This window comes from Petaurus breviceps, unplaced genomic scaffold (genome assembly GCF_028583685.1).
Source record: "Petaurus breviceps papuanus isolate PSGF00001 unplaced genomic scaffold, PetGlider_PUasm1.0 138, whole genome shotgun sequence".
NCBI lineage: Eukaryota > Metazoa > Chordata > Mammalia > Diprotodontia > Petauridae > Petaurus > Petaurus breviceps.
Genome location: NW_027185694.1, coordinates 19,252,924 through 19,258,040, shown reverse-complemented (window position 1 = coordinate 19,258,040; position 5,117 = coordinate 19,252,924). Strand labels below are relative to the sequence as shown.

Here is a 5,117-nt window from a genome sequence, read left to right as displayed (position 1 = left end):
AAAAAAAAAAAAAAAAAATATATATATATATATATATATATATATAGTATTATTAATACTATTTTACATGTAATTGGGAAATAAGATATACAGGCACTGGGGCATAGAGATCCACTGGCAAAGTCGAAATGGGTATGGGAGAAAATACGGGAGAAAGCAGATTGGAGGAGGGGTTATCCTGTGCAACTGCTATTTTGGGGCGGTGGGTAGGGGAAAAACAGAGAGAAAATTTGTAACTCAAAATCTTGCAGAAATGAATGATGTAAATGAGAAGTTAATAAAGCACTTGAAAAAAAAAAAAAACACTGAGGTACTGCCAAGGGAATGTTACAATTAACATTAACAACAAAACTATAACCAGAAAACAGGCTGGCAAAAATCTGCTTTGGACCAACATTTCATACCATATACCAAAATAATACAATCCAAATGGATTATAAGACCTAGATATAAAATAAAGTATAAGGGTAGGGAATAAGATACCTTTCACGACTATGGATAGAGGAAGAGTTCTTGACCAAATAAGGGATCTAGGGGATCACAAAGGACGAAACAATTATGATTATATAAAATTGAAAAACTTTTTGTTCAAACAAAATCACTGCAGTTAAATATGGAAGGGAAATAAGCTGGAGGAAAATATCTGCTGATAAAGGAAATATACAAGAAAACAAATATGAATATCCATGAATAAGAGCTATTCCTGATAAATAGTCAAAGGTTATGAACAGGCATTTGTCAAAAGAAGAAAGGCAAACTATCAACAGCCACATGCAAAAAGTACTAGAAATCATTAATTATTAGAAATACATAAATTAAAACAACTTGAAAGTTCTATTTCACACTCATCAACCTGGCAAAGATGACAAAGATGGAAAATGTTGGAGGGGATATGAGAGGACAGGCACAGCAGCATGCTGTTAGCAGAGCTGTGAACTATCCAGTCATTCTGGAAAGCAATTTGGAAATATGCACCTAAAGTCACTAAGCTGATCCAGCTGACTAAAGGTGAAACAAACTGACCTTATTAAACAAATACTAAAACAAAACTAAAAGGAAAATTGGAATATTTTTATCTTTGTGTCTCCAGCAACCAAAACAGTATAAGGATATGTATAAGTTCTTAATGTCTGTTGCACTGAATTGACTGAATCAAGTTAGCAAGTTTCTTCAGCATCAATACTGCCATATAGCAACAAACTCTGGCTCAAAAACATCCAATGGCCTTTTCTCAATCCTCATTCTCCTTGACTTCTTTGTTGCCTTTGAGACAGCTCATCACCCTCTTCCTCCTTGATACATGGCTAGTTATTTTGTGTGGGTGTTAAGTGTCTGAGGCCGGAACCTAACTCAGGTCCTCCTGACTCCTGGGCCAGCGTCTCCTGGATATTCTTTTCTCTCTGGGTTTTCAGGACACTATTCTCTCCTGGATCTCCTACTACGACTCCTCAGTCTCTTCTGCTAAATCCTCATCCAGCTTATGCTATTAAACCATGGGTGTCTCACACAGCTCTGTCCTGTGCCATCTTCTCTTCTTCCTATATATTACTTCACTTGGTGAACTCATCAGCTCCCATGGATTTAATTATCACCTCTATGCTGATGACTCTCAAATTTACCTATTCTAAATTTACCAAACTTCTCTCTTGACCTCCAGACTCACATCTCCAAGTGCCTATTAAACATCTTTAACTGGATGTCCTGTAGACATCTTAAACTCAACATATACAAAAATGAATTCATCTAAAGCCTCCTCACTTCCAAACTTTCCTATTATCATGAGGGTACCACCATCCTCCCAGTCCCCCAGGCTCTCAACCTGCATGCGTGTTATCTTCCATTCGTACTATCTCTCACCCCCCATATTAAATCCATCGCCAGAGCCTGTCCATTTCACATTTGCAACATCTCTAGAATACAACCCCTTCTCTCTGATACCGCCACCCTGATGTAGGCCCTCATCATATCATGACTAGACTACTGCAACAGCCTGCTTGTTGGCTGGCCTGCCACAAGTCTCTCCCTATTATAATCCACCCTCTTTTTAGCTGCCAAAGCCATTTTCCTAAAGAGCAAGTCTGACTGTATCATTCCCTTACTTTAATAAACTCCAGTGGCTCTCTATTACCTCCAGGATTAAATATAAAATACCCTACTGATGATCAAAGTCCTTCATAACCTATTGCCCCTCCTCCTCACCTTCCCAAATACATACTTTTCCTGTTTTCTTACACTTTATAATACACTGCTCTTCATACACACACACACCCAAGTTCTTCAGACTTTCCATCTCTCAACTCCAGCTATTTTCATTAGCTGTCTCCCATGACTGTAATTCTTTCTCCTCTCATCTTTACCTCCTGGTTTCTGTGGCTTCCTTCAAGTTCCAGCTAAAATCCCACATTCTTAAGGGTGCCTTTCCAAGTTCCTCTTCATTCCAGTGCCTTCCCTCTGTTGATTATTCCCTATGCATACAGCTTGTTTCTACATAACTGTTTGCATGTTATTTTCCCCATTAGATTATTAGATCAAGGACAGTCTTTTGCCTTTCTCTGTAACTCAAGCACTTAGCATAGTGCCTGGCACACAGCAGTATGTCCTTAATAACAGTGCTTATTGCTTGAGTGGCTGACCCATTTCTTTTTTGTTGTTTGGTTTGGGGGGGGGGGGTGTTTTTTTTCTTTTTGGAGGGGGGAAGGCAGGGCAATTAGGGTTAAGTAACTTGCCCAAGGTCACACAGCTAGTAAATGTTAAGTATCTGTGGCCAGATTTGAAGTCAGTCTACCTAGGTGTAGAGCCCTGTGCCACCTAAATGCCCTACATTTCTTTTTTAAGGAAATGAAAAATACTAATGTGTATGACTAAATGTACTATCAGTCTCCATCAATCTTCTATGCTATCTTATTTGATTGTTTGAGGCTATTAAATTGTGAGTATGCTGAAGATTTGTATTATTTGCTGAAATAACGTTCAACGAGCACTTATTAAGCATCTACTATATACAAAGCACTGTGCTATTCTATGGGGATTACAAGAAAAATAAATCCCTCCCATGAAGCTTAAATCTCATGATACAACATGAAAAAAATAGAAAATTTGAGGAAGGAGGATAAAAGAAACATTGAAATCTCTAGTAAATGCTGCCTCTTTCCAAAAGCCAAGGCTCTGGTCTAGGCAGCTCCAGAAGCATATTTGGGTGTGGGAGAACAATAAAGGAACGTTCAACTTAATTCTGGTTATTGGGAAGCTTCCACAGCGCTGAAGCTGGAAACACATCAAAAAGAGGGGCAGAGGAAGTAAAGAAGAGAAAAAGGAGAAAAGAAGGGAAATGAGAGACAAGAGGAATGAATGAAAGACTGGGAGAGGGCAAACAAACGACATGAGAGAGACTGGTGGGAGAGAGGCCACAAGAGCAGAAGACTCCTGTAACACAAATTTTCCATGGCTCTGTATCCCTAAGCCTGTTGAAATTCTACCCATTCGTGGAAATTTCCCTGACCTCCCCCCCTTCTCTTAAACATCGTAGTCCTCCAGGCACCCAACCTAATGGAACTCAGCCTGGTGCTCTTTGTACACTTGTCATCCCATTACTCCTCGGCTGCCCACCACTATACAGTGAGCTCCCTGGGCGCGGGGACATTTGTGACCCTCTCAGTGCTCATCCCTGATGTACATCTGCCAGATGAATGATCCAGTGAAAGACAAGGCACACGTGGGAGGGGCCGGAGAAGAGGCACCGGCTCAGTGATGCCAAGACTTGTACCTCTACTTTACAAAGCATCGTGTACAATAAGTAAAATGGGGGTAGTGGAAGGCATTCAGTTCCCTAAACATTGGCCAGTCGGCCTCAGCCTCCCTAGAACCAGCGCGTGCCAGTCAGTCTCTAGCAGGGCCCAAAGCCCTACACAGCCTCCTCACACCGGAACACCTGGGCACCTCCCGCCGGCGGTGACAGCACCAGTGCACCAGGACAGGGCCGGCTGACAGGCCATATTCCGGGGTCGCCCCGGGTGCACTTTCCGAATGCGGAGCTTCACACCCCTTGACCCCTTCCCCTACTCTCCACAGTCCCCATTCCCCAAACCCACACGGGGTCCGGCCGCGCAGCATAGGGGGCAGCAGGGAAGAGCTGAAGGCTGTGCAAACACACCCAGACCACCAGGATGAAGAGAACGGGAAAAAAAAAAAAAAAGGATTGCCCGCCTGCCTGGCAGGGGGCAGGAAGGGGCCCAAAGGCCCACGTCACGCGGTCAGGGGGTGATAGCGACTTCTACCACGCAATCTTCCCACCCCTTCGTACCGCTTCTCCTACCCCAAAGGCTCCTCCGGCAACTGAGACTCCCTCCTCTGCCAAGGGCCGCGTCCTCGCCCGCGCAGGCGCAGATGCACTCCTCCTGCGCAGGCGCTCTGCCTCCCTCCCTCGCTGCTGGGACACGTCGGCGCAAGCGCGCGGGCGCGGGTACCCGAGGTCTCCCATAGCGCATTTTGGAAGCGTCACTGGGACGGGCTTCGAAGTTGGAGTGCTTAGAGCGAGTTTCTCGGGCTCTGGGCAGTGCAGTGGCGAGCAGTCGAGAGGCTGTGGTTTAGAATTTATCCAACAGACTTTAGCTCGTGGATGAAAAAAAAAGATGTTAAATTTTGAGGGAAAAGGCAGAGTGGGCCAGGGGAAGAAGCGGAATTCTTTAATTGGTAGTCCGAGGCCCTCAGAGGGTTTATTTTGTTTCTTCTCCAGGTTCTAGCCTTTAGACCTCTGGAGGAGGACCCCCCCCCCCGACTTTGGGGGTCATTTACGGTCTTCACCTCCACTTCTTCACTGACCACTCTTCCACCCCTTGAAATCTGACTGTCGATCCTCTCCGAAAAGTTCCCATTGATTAACTGGGGGATACGGCATTTTTGTGCGGCCTCAAACTGCTTGGCCTCCCTGCGGCCCCGGACCCTGCCCATCTCCCTCCAGTCAAGCCAATAAGCATTTCTCAAACGCCAGCTGTGTTCCGGCGCTGAGCCGAGCGCCAGAGATGCCAAGATAGGCAGAGGAACAGTCCCCGCTGTCCTCGAGCTCGTCTAGTAAGAGCTTCCTATGGACAGACGGGATGACCTGGAGATAGGAAGGCTTT

General features: G+C 44.8%; 1 protein-coding gene across 2 annotated transcripts in view; it reads right to left on the bottom strand.

Annotated features, from left to right (window-relative positions):
* SLX4 (SLX4 structure-specific endonuclease subunit) overlaps positions 1–4,456 on the bottom strand; it is a 57,893-nt gene extending 53,437 nt beyond the window's left edge. The window contains exon 1 of one of the 2 annotated variants that reach the window (XM_069106629.1): positions 4,313–4,456. The gene's annotated coding sequence lies outside the window, so the exon portion shown is untranslated. Of the gene's footprint in view, positions 1–4,300 lie in introns of both variants that reach the window. The other variant, XM_069106640.1, reaches the window with a different exon arrangement.
* Positions 4,457–5,117: the final 661 nt, after the last annotated feature.